The sequence below is a fragment of the Phyllobates terribilis genome, unplaced genomic scaffold, assembly GCF_046119375.1.
Source record: "Phyllobates terribilis strain yellow unplaced genomic scaffold, ASM4611937v1 Scaffold_4__5_contigs__length_816908805, whole genome shotgun sequence".
In the NCBI taxonomy this organism is placed as follows: domain Eukaryota; kingdom Metazoa; phylum Chordata; class Amphibia; order Anura; family Dendrobatidae; genus Phyllobates; species Phyllobates terribilis.
Genome location: NW_027362764.1, coordinates 618,586,922 through 618,605,935, shown reverse-complemented (window position 1 = coordinate 618,605,935; position 19,014 = coordinate 618,586,922).

Here is a 19,014-nt window from a genome sequence, read left to right as displayed (position 1 = left end):
ATCAGCCAGAGCAGCGGTCAGATGAGAGTAGTAGCAGTCTCCTCTCCTGACCGGGGTACCACCCACAGCACAATTCCGCCACGGATTTGCGCCTATTGACTGTGATTGAAAAGCAGCAAATCCTCATGTATAGATATTATACATGCGGGTTTGCTGCGATTCAATACAAGTCAATGGGCGCAAATTCATGGCGGAATCGCTCAATAAATGGTCCTGCTGCAGTTTTTGCCGCAATGGTAATCCAGAGCGGAAATTTACCCTTCATGTGCACAGCACATGCCGATTACAATAGCTATACATGGCAGACTTATTAACAAGCGGTTTTAATACGTTCCGCGGAGGAAAAACTGCCGCAGAAGCGCATTAAAACTGCATCATGTGCACATAGCCTTAGTGATTTTAGTTTGGTCAGTGTTTCATCATTTGTTTTCACTGATGAGAGAAAAAAGTTTCTCCACTCTCTTCTATCTATCAGTGAAAAAAAGACAGCACACGGATGGCATCCAAATGCTGTCAGATTTTTTTCACCGATCCATAGAGCTTGGCATTGCTGATTTTGATCCAACACTCAGATCGATATCAGACATGTCTCTGCAATTTTGAATGAACCATAGACTGTCAGAGGTATGCATGCTATCTGTGAAAAAACATATAGCACTCATGTGAAAAACTAACTGTAAATGAAGCCTTACAGCAGTGAATATATTGGTGGAGGACAGAGCCGTCGGCTCCTTCTTCCACCAATCAACGTGTGACTGAGGCAGCAGACGCAATGACATCACCACATCGCATCTACTGTGTGGAGAGGTAGTGCACTGGAGCAGAGAACTGGGGGAACGAGATCGAGGTGAGTATTTGTAGTTTTCTTTTCATATTTATGGTATGTGAGCTTGTATATAGGGGGCTATGTGTGGGCTCATAAGCTCATACTAAATATAGGGATGATATATAGGGGCTCATGCTGTATATAGGAGGCTATGTGAGGGCTCATACTGTATAAAGGATGCTATGTGAGGGCTCATATTGTATATAGAGAAACAAGCTCGGGGCTCAAACTCTATATAGAGGGCTATGGGGGGCTCATATTTATAGAGAGACTATGTGGGGGCTCATACTGTATATAGGGTGTTATGTGGGGACTCATACTGTATACAGAGAGGCTATTTGGGGGCTCACACTGTAAATAGGGGACTATGTGAGGCTCATACTGTATATAGGGGTTAAGTGGGGTCTCTAACTGTATATAGGGGGACTGTGTGAGGGTTCATACCATATATAGGTGGTCTGTGGGGGGCTCATACTGTACATAATCATTCATACCAAAACATAGATCTGCATCCCATTAGTAGATGCCTAAACTAGTATACCGTGGCATGTAAAAGTTTGGGAACCCCTGGTCAAAATTTTTGTTATTGTGAACAGTTAAGCAAGTTGAAGATTAAATCAGGGGCGGAACTACCGCCCGTGCAGCCGGTTCATTGAATGGGGGCCCCGAGGGAGAGGGGGCCCCTCCAGCCTCCAGCAGGGCCGCCATCAGGGCATGACTGCCCTGACTCCAGTATGGGGCCCAGCCGGTAGGGGCCCCCTTGGGGGCCCCCCTCTTGTGCGTCTCTCTCCTCATGGGGCCCCGGCCCCATGCTAAGCGCCGGGTCCGGGACATCTCAGCGCTGCGCTGCTGCGGCAGCGCTTTCATGATTCCCCTGACTTCCGGTCATGTGACGGCGCCGTCACATGACCGGAAGTCAGGAGAACCTGGTATCAGCGATTTGGACGAGCACCAGGATTCTGCAGGGATCGCATGGGGGTAAGTATAACAAGTTTTTTTTTTTTTTTTTTTAAATACAATTTACTAGGAGTGGGGGGAATGGGAGATGCACATGTGGGGGGGGGATGAGAGATGCACATGTGGGGGGGGGATGAGAGATGCACATGTGGGGGGGGAATGAGAGAGGTGCACATGTGGGGGAGGGGGATGAGAGAGGTGCACATGTGGGGGAGGGGGATGAGAGAGGTGCACATGTGGAGGAGGGGGATGAGAGAGGTGCACATGTGGGGGAGGGGGATGAGAGAGGTGCACATGTGGGGGAGGGGGATGAGAGATGTGCACATGGGGGGGATGAGAGAGGGGCACATGTGGGGGAGGGGGATGAGAGATGTGCACATGGAGGGGTGAGTGCTGCACATGGGGGGATGAGAGCTGCACATGGGGGAATTGGGAGAAAATGAGCTGCCCATGGGGGAATTGGGAGTAGGGGGATAATGAGCTGCACATAATGAATGTGGGGTGGGGGACAGTAAATGATAAATGATGATGGGGTGGATGGGGTGGGGAGAGCACGGACATGATATAATGAATTGGAGCAGGGGGTGCATGTAAATAATGAATGCGGAGAGCAGGAAGTATAGAGTAGGGGGCGTTGCGGATGCAGGAGTGTAACTGGTAACAAATTGGCGGAAAGAGTAGAGGTTCTAATTAAATTATATATTAAGTGCCTATTTACAGTTAATGGGGGCACCTTGGTGGATTACAATTTATATTTGGAATGGTAGGTTGCATAATAACTAACCATATATTGATGGTGGATGCACGTCTGTATTCAGCTGCGTAATGTAGAAGTTGGGGAATGTGCTCTAGATAACTGTGTTATTTTATGCAGAGACGAGTCCTGGCTGGAAGACGTGATGGCGGTCTGTGCTGGATGAAGGAGAAAAGCGAAGATGAAGGACTTCACATAGAGACGTCACCAGTGAGTCAGTGCATTACATGTACATTTACACTATATACTATGTACCGGGCTCCTGTGTATAATGTCCCTGGTGATCACTGTATTACCTGTACACTATATACAGAGCTCCTGTGTATAATGTCACTGGTGATCACTGTATTACCTGTACACTGACACTATATACAGAGCTCCTGTGTATAATGTCACTGGTGATCACTGTATTACCTGTACACTGACACTATATACAGAGCTCCTGTGTATAATGTCACTGGTGATCACTAGATTACCTGGACACTTACATTATACATACCATGTATAGAGCTCCCGTGTATAATGACACTTATGGTAATATTAATAATGTGGTGGTAATATTAGTAATGTGGTGGTAATATGTGGTCTGGTCATGGTGTGGCAGTTTTTCCCCCTTCTGTGTGGTATTATTCGGTCACTATGTTGTGGTAATATGTGGTCTGGTCATGGTGTGGCGGTATTCCCTGTATGTGGTATTATTGGTCATTTAAAAAAAAAAATGTATATGACACATTCCCTTAAAGAAAACTAAATAAAAATATATCTAAAAAGAGTATTGGATATTTTAAGAAAATTTTAATAGGTTAGAGTAGGGCCCGGCCAGAAGAGTCTACCTTATCGTGGTGGCGGCTTTAAAAATCTTTTGGCCAAAACAAAAGCTGATGGCTATGCATGTGGCACCGTCACATGGCCGAACGTCAGGAGAGCCTGGTGGCAGCGACGTGGACGAGCGCCAGGATTCTGCAGGGATCGCATGGGGGTAAGTATAACAAGTTTTATTTGTTTTAAATACAATTAATTAACTAGGAGTGGGGGGGGTGAGAGATGCACATGGGGGGGGATGAGAGATGCACGGGGGGGATGGGAGATGCACGGGGGGGATGGGAGATGCACGGGGGGGATGAGAGCTGCACATGGGGGGGATGAGAGCTGCACATGGGGGGGCGAGAGATGCACATGGGGGGGGTTATGTTTACATAACTTTGTTGCCTTATGAAGCGCAGGGGGGGGCCCCCAAAAATTTCTTGCACAGGGGCCCACTACAGTCTGTGTCCGCCCCTGGATTAAATGATGTCTAAAAGGCCTGAAGTTAAAGATGACACATTTCCTTTGTATTTTAGGCAATATGTATATATATATATATATATATATATATATATGACTAATATATATTATTCATGCTTTAACTGATTGACAGGACAGAGAGGGATAGTATAAGATAAAAAGGTATTTTGTTATAAAAATTGTGTATTTACCTGACTTGATATCCCCAATAGGAAAATGATGGTATCCCTGATGGGATAAGATAACAATTAAGATTTTATATGGTATTTTAATACTTCAGGCACCAATATATAACCTATGGGGTACAACCGGTTGGTTTGTGAATTCAGGCAGTTCATATACTTCACACAATATTAGAAGCAGGGTAGAGGCAATTGGAATAAGTCACTGTTCACACTTGGAGTGGTGAAGGCATAGTCTTTGTTCCAAATTTGAGGTTGTATGTTGTTGTATAGCTTTAAGGAAGTGCGTGTAGGCGATACTTAAAAAATAGTGTGTTTCAAAGTTCCAATCACACCTTCCTTAAACTATGTAAATTCCCTCTTTGAAAGAGTTAAAAAAGAAAAAGGCGCCTTCACACTTTTGAGATGTACATGTGTGAATGAGGTCATAAAACATAAAAGCTTGCAGTGAACTTTAGTCAATGCCAGGAGAAATGTTAAATATGTTAAATACATAAATGTTAAATATGTTAAATACACTACAGGTGACATAGAAGGGTTTTACCTTACAATACTGGCTCTCCTTGAATCCTCCTGGGACATCAAAGGTAATTGGAAGATCTTGAAGTGAATAGCTGATATTACTGACTGGCAGACGCTTGATTAGCTGCAGCTTGAATCAAAATAGAAATGTAGTGGAGTGTTGTCCTGGCCGATGGCAAGCACTCCGTGCAGCTCTTCCGAACTCTGGCAAAGCAATGCTAGACACAAATAGGACCTTCGTGACATGCTCGGTCATGTGGTGAAAGTCGGTATGAGACGCCGAAAGGGCCAAAAAGCATGGATGCTTTTGCTAGCGTCAGGAAGAGCCGCATGGAGCGCTTGCCATTGGCCGGGACACCACTCTGCTACATTTCTATTTTGAATCAAGCTGCCTCTAATCAAACACCTGCCAGCCACTATTCAATATATTATTTTTCTAAAAATATACAGTACAGGCCAAAAGTTTGGACACACCTTCTCATTTAAAGATTTTTCTGTATTTTCATGACTTTGAAAATTGTACATTCACACTGAAGGCATCAAAACTATGAATTAACACATGTGGAATTATATAATTAACAAAAAAGTGTGAAACAACTGAAAATATGTCTTATATTCTAGGTTCTTCAAAGTAGCCACCTTTTGCTTTGATGACTGCTTTGCACACTCTTGGCATTCTCTTGATGAGCTTCAAGAGGTAGTCACCGGAAATGGTTTTCACTTCACAGGTGTGCCCTGTCAGGTTTAATAAGTGGGATTTCTTGCCTTATAAATGGGGTTGGAACCATCAGTTTTGTTGTGCAGAAGTCAGGTGGATACACAGCTGATAGTCCTACTCAATAGACTGTTAGAATTTGTATTATGGCAAGAAAAAAGCAGCTAAGTAAAGAAAAATGAGTGGCCATCATTACTTTAAGAAATGAAGGTCAGTCTCCAGGTACTTACCTGCACGCAACCTCCGATCCTCACAAGATCTCCTTCTCTACTCCACTCTAATCTCCTCTTTCCACATTCACATACAAAATTTCTCCCATGCAGCCCCCTACTCTGGAACCCCTACAACATGTCAAACTCTCGCCTACTGTGGAAGTGTTCAAAAGCAGGGATGTCAAGCTCAATCACACAGACGGCCAGCATGAAAAACTTGGACAAAGTTGCAGGTCAACCAGTATACAGTATAATGGGCCCCACAAAGTCCTCCATACAGAATAATGGGCCCCACATACTTCTCCATACAGTATTATGCGCAACACATAGTCCTCCATACAGAATAATGGACCCACATAGGGGTGGTGGTTCTGGTGTCGTGGGCCAAATAGAACCACGCTGTGGGCCAGATTTGGCCCATGGGCCAGAGTTTGACACGTACTTTCAAAAGGAACCCGAAGACCTACCTCTTCCAACAAGCCTACAACCTGCAGTAACCCTCGCTCCACCATACCGCTGCATGACCAGCTCTACCCTCACCTACTGTATCCTCCCCCATCCCCTGTAGATTGTGAGCCCTCGCGGGCAGGGTCCTCTCTCCTTTTGTACCGGTCGGTGACTTGTATTGTTCATGATTATTGTACTTGTTTGCTATGTATACCCCTTTTCACATGTAAAGCGTCATGGAATAAATGGCGCTATAATAATAAATAATAATAATTTATCATAAAGCAGATTTTCCTCAGTCTGAACAGCTATGCCTTGATTTAACTATCTGGACCTTGGTCATAAATCATGTGTAAATGTGCAATATAGCTCTGATCTCTGCACATATCAGCTATATGCAGTGTTACTTTACGTGTTTCGCATACTGTAGCTAGTTTATCAATTTTCTGTCAGCTGTAGAATGAATATGGTCACTTTTTTGCACAAAGCCTTTCTAGTGTATATTAGGACAGATAGTCGTCATTTAGCAGTGTTATAGGCAAAGATATTATAGGAATCCAAGTGACATTTAATATTAAGACAAAATTGTGAAGTTTTTTGATAAGTAGCGTCCCTAACAGATTAGATTGATAGCCTTTTCTTTTTTAGCAACCACTTACAATTAGTTCTTGCCATGCTTACTACAGCATATACTGCTCCTTAAAGTGTGTGCACTATCGGTAAAATTATTCATCTCAGCAAAATAAGACACTAAAGCGTTTCCTTTCTTGGCTACCAGGAAGTCATGATAATGTTGTATATATAATGACTGTCAAGTGACTATTTTGGGAAGGACTGTGCCTCCCCCCCTCGACCTCTGCTAACAAAGTGACCTGTCTGGTCTGACTGTTTCCTGTATCCCTATGTTTAATCTGCTGCCTGTTACCCTGACCTCAGAATTGACGTTGACAATGCTCATTTGGGGAGATTTATTCTAGGAAATTGTGTAACGCAGAGTCTACACAACTCTCGATCTATGTCTTCAGTATGATAACGATTTGTGACATTTACCTCTATACTTTTTTTTCCCAAAACCTGTGTGACTTACATTGTCAAAGTCACTTCTTGGTCACACACAGCGCAGTACAACCAGCAGAATATGAAGAGTGGTGAGGTCACTGAGAAGAGGACTGCAAGGACACTGGACACCGGAGAAGACAGCAATAGGTGAGTATATTGCCACACTGACACTACAGTACATACAGTGTCTACAAGTAGTATTCAACCCCCTGCAGATTTAGCTGGTTTGATAAGATGCAAATAAGTTAGAGCCTTCAAACTGCAAACGAGAGTAGCTTTTATGAACAGAAGCATAAATCTTACAAACCAAAAAGTTATGTTGCTCAGTTGAATTTTATTAAATTTTAAACATATTTTAAATTTTAAACATAAAAGGTCAATTATTATACAACCCCTATGTTTAATATTTTGTGGAATAACCCTTGTTTGCAATTACAGCTACTAATCGTCTTTTATAAGACCTGATCAGGCCGGCACAGGTCTGTGGAGTTATCTTGGCCCACTCCTCCATGCAGATCTTCTCCAAGTTATCTAGGTTCTTTGGGTGTCTCATGTGGACTTTATTCTTGAGCTCCTTCCACAAGTTTTCAATTGGGTTAAGGTCAGGAGACTGACTAGGCCACTCCAACACCTTGACTTTTTCCCTCTTGAACCAGGCCTTGGTTTTCTTGGCTGTGTGCTTTGGGTCGTTGTCTTGTTGGAAGATGAAATTACGACCCATCTTAAGATCCTTGATGGAGGAGCGGAGGTTCTTGGCCAAAATCTCCAGGTAGGCCGTGCTATCCATCTTCCCATGGATGCGGACCAGATGGCCAGGCCCCTTGGCTGAGAAACAGCCCCACAGCATGATGCTGCCACCACCATGCTTGACTGTAGGGATGGTATTCTTGGGGTCGTATGCAGTGCCATCCAGTCTCCAAACGTCACGTGTGTGGTTGGCACCAAAGATCTCGATCTTGGTCTCATCAGACCATAGAACCTTGAACCAGTCTGTCTCAGAGTCCTCCAAGTGATCATGAGCAAACTGTAGACGAGCCTTGACATGACGCTTTGAAAGTAAAGGTACCATACAGGCTCGTCTGGAACGGAGACCATTGCGGTGGAGTACGTTACTTATGGTACTGACTGAAACCAATGTCCCCACTGCCATGAGATCTTCCCGGAGCTCCTTCCTTGTTGTCCTTGGGTTAGCCTTGACTCTTCGGACAAGCCTGGCCTCGGCACGGGAGGACACTTTCAAAGGCTGTCCAGGCCGTGGAAGGCTAACAGTAGTTCCATAAGCCTTCCACTTAAGGATGATGCTCCCAACAGTGGAGACAGGTAGGCCCAACTCCTTGGAAAGGGTTTTGTACCCCTTGCCAGCCTTGTGACCCTCCACGATCTTGTCTCTTATGGCCTTGGAATGCTCCTTTGTCTTTCCCATGTTGACCATGTCTGAGTGCTGTTCACAAGTTTGGGGAGGGTCTTAAATAGTCAGAAAAGGCTGGCAAAAGAGAACTTTAATCCACACATGTGAAGCTCATTATTCTTGGTGCCTGAACTACTTCTTAATACTTTAGGGGGACCAAACAGAATTCTTGTGGTTTGAGGGGTTGAATAATAAATGACACTCTGAATTAACTTTTAACGTTTTAAAAAAAAAAAAAAAAAAAAAAAAAAATTTGCTGCAGTGCATTTCCCACTTCCAGGCTGATCTACAGCACAAATGTCACAATGCCAAGTTAATTCCGCATGTGTCAACCAGCTAAATCTGCAGGGGGTTGAATACTACTTGTAGGCACTGTACACATATACACAGGTTTAGGAGAAAAAAAGTTAACGGGAGTACTTCTTTAAAGGGTTTATCCAGGACTATATTTTTTTACTATGGGCCTAAAAAATAACAAGCAGGTAGTTGCTAACAAACTACCTGTTCTACCCGGCGCTGGCACAAAGTGATCATTGACCACTCCTGATGGCGATTTTGCTGCTCCACATCAACAGAGTAGCTCTGCCTCTTCAGGGCTGCTCTGTGATGGGGCGTGACTGCCTGTGCCATGCTGATTGACAGCGGGCTAAGCACCAGGGAACCAGCTGTCAATCAGCATGACATCTACAGTCACGCCCCGTCAACAACACAGAGTGGAAGAGAAGCCACTGCTCTGTCAACGTAGAATCTGCAGAAGCCACTAAATCACTGACAGGAGCGGTCCGTGACTGCTTTGTGTCGGCACAGATCAGTGTCAGGCACATCAGGCAGGTAGGTAGCAACTAGCTACTTGTTAGGTCTTAGGCCCATAGTAAAAAAAATAAAATAAATAAATAGTTCTGAAAACCCCTTTAATGGTTGGGAAATCATACTTTGAGACTTCCCTATTTGAGCTGCTCAGGAGAAAGTATTTCTAGGGGAGTTCACTGTATACTAGTTTATTGTGAATATGACTTACATAAATTGCTATATAGGCAGTTCTCTCTAGTATCAGTTGGATGTTATTAGTAACTTGATGAAATACAGTCCGGCTACTTTAATTCTTGAACTATATACAGTGAAAAAGTGTTTGCCCACTTTCTGATTTCTTATTCTTTTGCAAGTTTGTCACACTTGTGTTTTCTTTGACTAATATTTAAATTTGTTTTGTGATCTGAAACACTTAAGTGTGACAAACATGCAAAAGAATAAGAAATCAGGAAGGGGACAAACTAGTGATGAGTGAGCGTGGTCTGTTAACCCTTTCGGCGAGCATGCTCGGGTGCTCATCAAGTATTTGCTGCATGCTCGAATGTTATGTTAGAGTCACTCCATGTGCATGATTTGCGACTGTTTGACAGCTTTAATACATGTGAGGAATGCCTAACAAACAGGCATTCCTCACATGTATTAAAGCTGTCAAATAGTCGCAAATCATGCACACAGTGACTCAAACATAACATTCGAGCATGCTGAAGATACTCGGAAGCCACCAGGAAGGAATCCAGCAGGAAGGAATCCAGGTAGACGTCAGTCTGAGTGAAGTGGACCTGGTTGCAAGTGCAACATAATTCCTCAATAGGTAAATTCAATATAAAAGGCTCATCAAGAGAATGCCAAGAGTGTGCAAAGCAGTCATCAAAGCAAAAGGTGGCTACTTTGAAGAACCTAGAATATAAGACATATTTTCAGTTGTTTCACACTTTTTTGTTAAGTATATAATTCCACATGTGTTAATTCATAGTTTTGATGTCTTCAGTGTGAATGTACAATTTTCATAGTCATGAAAATACAGAAAAATCTTTAAATGAGAAGGTGTGTCCAAACTTTTGGTCTGTACTGTACATTTTTGATGTAGTAAATGTAGAAAGTGGTCCAAGTGAGTATAATTGAGATCTAGGTTGGTGTAGAAAAATCCATCTGTTTATGTCATGGGCACTTGGGAATCCTCCATTAAGAAAGCCTGTGTCTGCTCATCCAATGGTAAAATGTTATGTCAATCAGATTTAAAATTGATATGATCTAAAATATCTTAAACTTGATGAGTCTGGTGTAGTTATTTTGAAAATTTGTGTCAGAATAACTGTATATTCCTTTTTGAAAGTGCTTTTTTGGACCAGAGAGAGGTTCTCTTGTACTACCTAAAATGTGATCTAGCAGCTTAGATGTAAATGATTAACTTGCCATCTGAGTTCTCAAAATGAGGGATCAAGCAACAGGCTAATATATATGGGGACCGCTCAACTCTTCCCTTACAGATGATGCCAGGGAAGAGAAGAATCCAGCATATTTGATTTCCAATGGGCACATTTTTTTTTAGATTACAGATCATTTTGTACAGACACAATAAAATGTTACTTACTAGGTATTGGGAACAAATAAAGAAGGTAGGAAATGTATTAATTGTTGTATGTAGTATGTCCTATGTAGCCAGAAAATGCATGTACTAATGGGGGCCCATAGAGAGGGAGTTTATTACTGATGGCTGGATTCCGAATTTTACTGAGTAGTGAGAAGCTATATAGGATCCTCTATTCACAGGTCCTACAATATCAGAAAACAAGAGTCTGTGGAACTAACCTATGGATCACAATATAGGAGAAATATAAGCAACTCCTGTTCCAGATTTAGAGATGTATTAGTATACTAGGTTCCCTAGTTTAATCTTTGCTATGAGATCCCCTCTTCTCTATCTTTTCCTTTTTACACCTTAGTTGTATTAGGCGATTGCTGAATGTGCTCTTCTGTTTCGCAAACAGTTCAAAAGTCATTGATGACTGAACGAGGCCTAACGGCGATAGAGCAGTCCTATTTTTCAAACCAAAAATATGATAGTTACAGCTAGACAGAAAAAAATAGAATTTTTTTTTTCCTGAAATCTATGTCACATTGGCAATCCACAGCTAAGTCTAACTAACTATAACAACCCAATGTGCAGGCAGCAGATTCCATTCCCAAATTATATCTGTAAATAACTGCCTTGATGTTGCATGCAAAGCCTCCATACAGGTCTTGTGGGAGACCTATACATTGGACGTCACAGGATGTCCTTTGGAATTCTAAAGGTATTTTACTTAAAAATAAAACAAGCCACTGCCAAAGAAAACACTAAAATATATAAAATCCTAACTTACAAGTCCTCAAAGTGTCCCACGTGTTCCTTTTCTATGATATCGTAATGCCTTATTTGGCCAGCCTCCCAAGTAACGGTAGTCAGGAGGAAATAAAACGAAAGGTGTCCTGCTCTGACCTAATTACAAGAGGTTAGAAGTCACGTTTTCAAAGCAACTTACAATAGGAATAATGAGTTATCAAGGAAAATGTGACATTATTTTTACACAAAGGAAAACGCTAATTTAATTGTTATCATAGCAAAATAAGATATCTCATGGTTACTGAGAAAAAAAACTAAACTGTCTTCCTGTTTTTCTCCCAAGTTATATTGAAGATATTCACGTCTGAATCCTTAACCAGATGCATTGATGTGCACCTGTGCATCTGTGGATAATGCTGTCCCACAAAATTCATTGACAAGTGGATTGTTTACTTTTTGTGCTGATGTTTTCCGCTTTAAGAGCTATTTTTGAGAATTTTTTATTTTAGGATGTCCTGGATGTAAAGCTACACTAAAAATCCTGGTGCAAATTTCATACATACATGTTTCCTTTCATAAAGGATGTTCTCAGCTTATCTGTCAGCTCCAGGGCAGGCAGGGGCCAGAAGGCAAGGAAACGGAGCAGGTGGCCTTAGAAAGCACTTTCAGACCTTGATGGGTTGACTATTTTTGCAACTGTCTTCCCAAATTTAGTTTAAAGCTTTGAGTGGGTTTCAACTCGCTGAAATATGTATAATAAAACTGCAATATAATACGAATTACTATTCTGTGTTTCTCGGCCAATGGCGCCCAATCTGGTGGCTTGTGGGGAAATTCTATGCTTACCCAATGAGATTAGTTTCAAGTTAACTATAATTATCACTGTATATGCATTTTATGCAGATTTCAAAATAAACCATGTAAAAATAAGCAATTAAATCTTAACTCACGACGTCATCGCGAGAGCCATACAGCTCCATCAGTGGAGATATAAAAAAGCTATAGCAATGCGAAAACAATTCTTTTTTCTATTAAATAGTTTTTATTGTATAAAAGTAGAAAAACATAAAAAAATTCTATAAATGTGGTATCGCTATTATCATACTGACCCAAAGAATAAAACTGTCTTATCAATCTTACCGCACAGTGAACGGCATAAAAAAAGCCCAAATAACAATTCTTCAATTGCTGTTTTTTGTTCATTCTGCCTTCCAAAAATCTGAATAAAAAGCGATCAAAAATGTCTTGTGCCCGAAAATGGTACCAATAAAAATGTCAACTCATCCCGCAATAAACAAGCCATCACATGACTCTATTGGCAGAAATTTAGAAAAATTATATCTCTTAAAATATGGCAACTAGTTTTTGCAAAAAAAAGGGTCTTTTAGTGTCTGACAGCAGCCAAACAAAAAAAAACAATATAAATGTGGTATAGCTGCAACTGCACCAGCCCGAAGAATAAATCTGTCTAATAATTTATACCGCACGAGAAACGGTGTGAAAAATTAGTAAAACAAATTCTTGACCTTCTGTTGATTTGTTCATTCTGCCTCCCAAAGATCGCAGTAAGGCTTGGCACACATTTATCCTGTTCTCTATGTTGAGCGCTTATACTGAAGTTTGCATATAAATCTCTGAAATAGACGGAACCCCAGGCAGAAGATTCCCTATAATGAGGCAGATGGGGGCACTGTGGACGTCGTCTGAGCTATGATACGGCAGTGTCCGTCTTTTTAAGTGTTCATAAAAGTGCAGTTGGCCACAGTTTTGTGCACCTCTGAAAAGAAGGACACTACTGAACAGAGGCCAGATGGAGTCCATAGAAACTCTGCTGAATCATTATAGTGAAAGGACACCTCAGAGGTTTCATATGAATTGCATCATTTGAAGATTTAGATAGAAACCCAGATGTAAGTGCTCAGCGTAGAGCGCAGGATAAATGTGATCCCAAATGTTATGTAAAATGTCCTCAAGAAAATTTTCAACTCAATCAACAAAAAAGCAAGTCACCACTCAGGTCATCTGTCAATGCAAATATAGGGGGCTTCCATGTTACTGGTAGCAGTAACACAAAGTCTCTGGAAAATCCCTAGGGCTCCTCGCCCCCCAAAATAAATCCACAGAATTTTGGGCTCCCAAATTCAAATACCCCCTTTCATTCTGAGGCCCAGTGTGCCTAAACCACATTTAGCATCCACATGTTTGGAATTTCTGTAGCGAAGACAGCCCGCCTAATTTACGAGTGCATGTCTTCAGAAGCACGAGCTGGGCAGAATGTACTGGACACTACAACATACTGGGCACTACAGTGCATAGGCACTACGATGTACTGAGCATTATAATGTACGGGCACTACAACGTACGGGCACTATAACGGCAGATTTTTAATTTTAGCAGCATCCATTTCTGCTCGTTTCAGGAAAATACCCAGGAAGTCAAAATCATCAGTACACTTGTAGATAAATTCCCAGAGGGGTGTAATTTCCAAAATGGGGTCACTTAAGGGGGGATTCTGCTCTTCTGGCACACAGGGGCTCTGTATATGGAGTCTGCAAACTAATCTAGGAAAATCTGTGCTCCTTCCCTCAGTAGTACTGTAGAGCCACATATGGGGTATTTCCACTTTCAGCAGAAATTTTGTGACAAAATTTGGTGCCATTTTTACTCATTTCCCCATGTGAAAATGTAAAATCTGGGGCTAAAACAATTTTTTTGTGATAAAAATGTAATTATTTTTTCTTCATTGCCCAATGGTATAAAATTTTGTGACACATCTGTAGTGTCAATATGATCACAGCACCCCTAGATTAATGGAGAGGTGTAATTTGTAAAATTACTGTCACTTCTGCGGGTGGTCTGCTGTTCTAATACCGCAGGGGCTCTTCCAGTGTGTACCCGCAAACAACACCAAAATCTGCACTATAGTATGGCGCTCCTTACCTTCTGAGTTTTCTACTGTGCCTGAAAAATATTTCCTGATTACATGTAGAGTATTGGTGAACTCATCAGAAATGGCACAACAAAGTGTGAGGCTCATTTTTTCCTATTAGCCCTTATTCAAATTGAAAATGTAGGCCTAAAACAACATTTTAATGGTATAAATTAAAAATATAATTATTCTTTCTTCACCGCCCAATGGTATAAAATTCTGTGAGGCATATATGGTGTCAACATTCTCATTGCACCCCTAGATTAATTCATTGTGGGGTGTAGTTTGTAAAATAGTGACACTCATGGAGGGTCTCACTGTTCTGGCATCTCAGGGGCTCTGCCATTGTGACATGGCATCCGCAAACCATTCCAGCAAAATCTGAACTCTAATATGGCGCTTCTTCCCTTCCAAGCTTTGCACTGTGCCTCAAAAGTAGTTTTTGACCACATACTCAGGAGAAATTGCATAACAAATTGTACATTCATTTCCTCCTATTATCCCTTTTGAAAATTAAAAACTTAAAGCCAAAGTATTTTAATGTTATACAATTCTATAAATTGCTTTGGGGTTAAAAATGCTCAATCGGCTCACTCAGCTGCTTAAGGAGGTAGTCACATGAATGCTTTTCTTTTAAATCTTCAGCTGGTTTATTAAAATGTGCCTAATAAACCAGGTCAACAGAAAAATAGTTATATTCAAACTTGTTGGCATAAACAAACTGCACCTTTTACAGCCAGAAAACAGGGTTCAGCTTTCTTTAGCAAGAGCACAATTCTGTGGGTCAGCTTCACCTTCAGAGCACACACAGAACAACCATTAATTCCAGAGGCTTCACCTTTACCTCCTGGACCACACCCCAGGTGGAGATATGGTGAACAGCCATCCTGCCCAACTCTTTAGCTGTTAAATATAAAACCTGGTGCTGTCATGGCTGAGTAACCCCTCTCAGCACATAACATGCTGGAGCAAACTTCCAGGTTCATATCACTGAAGCTAATTAAAGGGGTTGTCCGGTCAAAAGTGATAAGTCTGAAGTCACTCTGTGTGACTGCAGACTTATGAATCCCCCCAAGTGCAGGCACTGTGTGCTGTGTGGATTCATCGGTATGAGACCCAGCAATAGAGGGTATGTATGTGTTGTACATACCCCCGGACATTCAGCGCCGCCTCGCTCCATACACTTGTATGGAGCAAGGCCAAGCCCCGTCGAGTGACATGGACGGCCAGTGGGTGTGTCCGACTAAAAGGCGCTGCCTCGCTCAATACGAGTGTATGGAGAGCGAAGCTGCGCCCACTGGCCGGGGGTATGTATAACACATACATACCCTCCGTTACCAGGTCTCATACCAGCGAATCCCCACAGAGCACAGTGCCTACGCTGGGGAGATTCATAAGTCTGCAGTCACACAGAGTGACTGCAGACTTATCACTTTTTACCGGATAGCCCCTTTAACTCAGTGAAACATATCTCCCCTCCAGCCTATTACCCGTTACCCTCTTACACCCTAGATGAATTTCTCAAGAGATTTAGTTTTCAAAATAGGGTCTCTTGTGGGGGTTTCGGCTGATTTGTCATGTCAGGAGCTCTTCAAATGTGCCTTGGCATCCGCAATCTATTCCAGCCAAAATTGCGTTCCAGAATTCAATTGATGCTTCTTCCCTTCCGAGCCCTGCCATATTCCCAAACAGTAGTTTTACACCACATATGGGGTATCGGTCTACTCTGGATAAATTGCACAACAAATTGTGCTGTCCGCTTTATTCTTTTACGCTTGTTAAAATAAAAAATTTGGGGCTGAAGCAACATTTTTGCTGGAAAAATGTATTTTTTCAATTTTACGGCTCAACGTTTTAAAATTCTGTGGAGCATCTGTGGGTTCAAGGTGCTCACCACACCTCTAGATAAGTTCCTTGAAGGGTAAAGTTTCCAAAATGGGGTGACGTGTGGGGGGTTTCCACTGCTTAGCCACATCAGGGGCTCTGCAAACACGACATGGCGTCCATTATCTATTCTAGCCAATTTTGCCCTCCAAAAATCAAACGGTGCTCCTTCCGAGCCATGCTGTGTACCCAAAAGTAGTTTTCCACCACATATGGGGTATCGATATACTGGTCCATTTTCTCCTGTTACCATTGTGAAAATGATAACTTATGGGCAAAAACATCAGCTTTGTGGGAAAATGTATTTTTTCATTTTTACTGCTCAACATTATAAATTTTGTTGAAGCACCTGTGGGGTGAAGGTGCTCAGCAAACCTCAAATAAATTCCTTGCGGGATGAATTTTCCAAAATGGGGTCACTTGTGGGAGGTTTCCACTTTTTAGGCACATTAGGGGTTCTGCAAACATAAAATGGCGTCCTCTATCAATTGCAGCCAATTTTGCATTCAGAAAGTCAAATGGTGCTCCTTCTCTTCTGAGCTCTGCAACAGTATTTTTCCTACACATATGGGGTATCGTCGTACTTAGGAGAAATTGCACAACAAATTTTGGGGCCCATTTTCTCCTGTTACCCTTGTAAAAATAAAAAATCTTGGGCTAAAGGAAAATTTTGGAGGGAAAAATGTGATTTTTTTATTTTCACTGCTCAACGTTATAAAATTGTGTAAAGCACCTGCGGGCTCAAGGTGTTCACCACTCACCTAGATAAATTACTTGAGTGGTGTAGTTTCCAAAATGTCATTTGTGGCGGGGGTCTCTATTGTTTAGGCACATCAGGGGCTCTGCAAACATGAAATGGCATCCACTATCTATTCCACCAATTTTGCACTGCAAAAGTTAAATGGCACTCCTTCCTTTCTGAGCCCTGCCGTGCGCCCAAACAGTAATTTTCCACCATATATGGGATGTCGGCGTACTCAAAAGAAATTGTACAACAAATTGTATGGCCCATTTTCTCCTGTTACCCTTGTGAAAATGCAAATTTTGTGGCTAAAGCTAAATTTTTGTGGGAAAAAATAAATTTTTCTTTTTTTTCCACATTGCTTTAAAGGGAATCTGTCACCTGAAAAAAACACTATTAACCTGCAGATATGGGGTTAATCTGCAGATTAATAGCGTTGTGAACCTGCTCATCACCCACCCTTGGACCTTCGCTACCAGGAAGAAATTAACTTTTTTCCTCCTGGCAGCATTCGGGTTCCATTCATAGGGACGGTGCCAGTGCGGGTTCCGTCGTCACTCGGTTTATAGAGTGCGGTGGCTGTTTCAAGGGCCGGGATAAGGTATTTTGGTGCCCTAGACAGATGAAGCCAAGTGCACCCCCCTAAGACTACGCCGATGAACCCTCAGACCCCAAGCAAAGGAATGAGTCAGAGACTAAGGTAACAGAACTCCCTCTGAATGGTCAGATAATAAGCTCTGATGACCAATTCCACTAGAATTGTTACCTTTTTAACCCAAAAATACCAGGAAAGTAAAAAAGTGGTGTACTTTAGGGATGAGGCTCAACAGGGAATGCACTTTCAAAGTTAGATATAGAATCATTCATTGTTTGTGGACCATTTACACAACACCAAGGATATACTGTAAGTACAGATGAAGTAACCCTTAACTTGCCAGACAGCACAATACTTTGTTAACATAGCTATGTATCACATTATCACTTATTTTCCCCACTGCATAGTGATATTCATCCCTGACATCCTATATTTTATAAGTAAGAAACAAGGACGGTCATGGAAACTAGTATATCTTATCTATAATGGGGGCTGTTCGGTTTCAATTAAGGTGTACAGCATTTGCAGGATACCCTAGTGGAAACACAACAGACCCTATTATAGATAAAAGCAGGGTCGGTCTGGGCTGGCGGGATACCAGGAATTTTCCTGGTGGGCCCTGCCCCCTGCTGCAGAGGAGAGGGGGAGAAGAGAACAAAAAAATATCCTGCGGTTTTAAGGGGCACGGGCCCTTTAAAAGCGTAGGCACAGTGTATGCAGGGACGCGCGCACGCAGCGTTCATTACCTGAACCACCGCGGCGCACGTCCCAGTAAAGCAGCTGAAGCTGCGTGCCTCCCTTCGCCGGCCGGCGTATGACGTCATCGTCATGCGCCTGCTGTGAAGGAGGCGCGCAATTCAGGAGTAGGAGGACACCGCACGGGAGCGCAGGAAGGTAAGAGTTGTGTGTGTGTGTGTGTGTGTGTGTGTGTGCGCGCGTGTGTGTAATGGTCTGGACACACTGGCTGGACACACAAGGGGGGGCCCAGCTGGACACACATGGGGGGGCCCAGCTGGACACACAAGGGGGGCCCAGCTGGACACACAAGGGGGGGCCCAGCTGGACACACAAGGGGGGGCCCAGCTGGACACACAAGGGGGGGCCCAGCTGAACACACAAGGGGGGCCCAGCTGGACAGACTCACAAGGGGGGGCCCAGCTGGACAGACTCACAAGGGGGGCCCAGCTGGACAGACACACAAGGGGGGGCCCAGCTGGACACACAAGGGGGGGCCCAGCTGGACACACAAGGGGGGGCCAAGTTGAACACACAAGGGGGGGCCCAGCTGGACAGACTCACAAGGGGGGGCCCAGCTGGACAGACTCACAAGGGGGGGGCCCAGCTGGACAGACACACAAGGGGGGG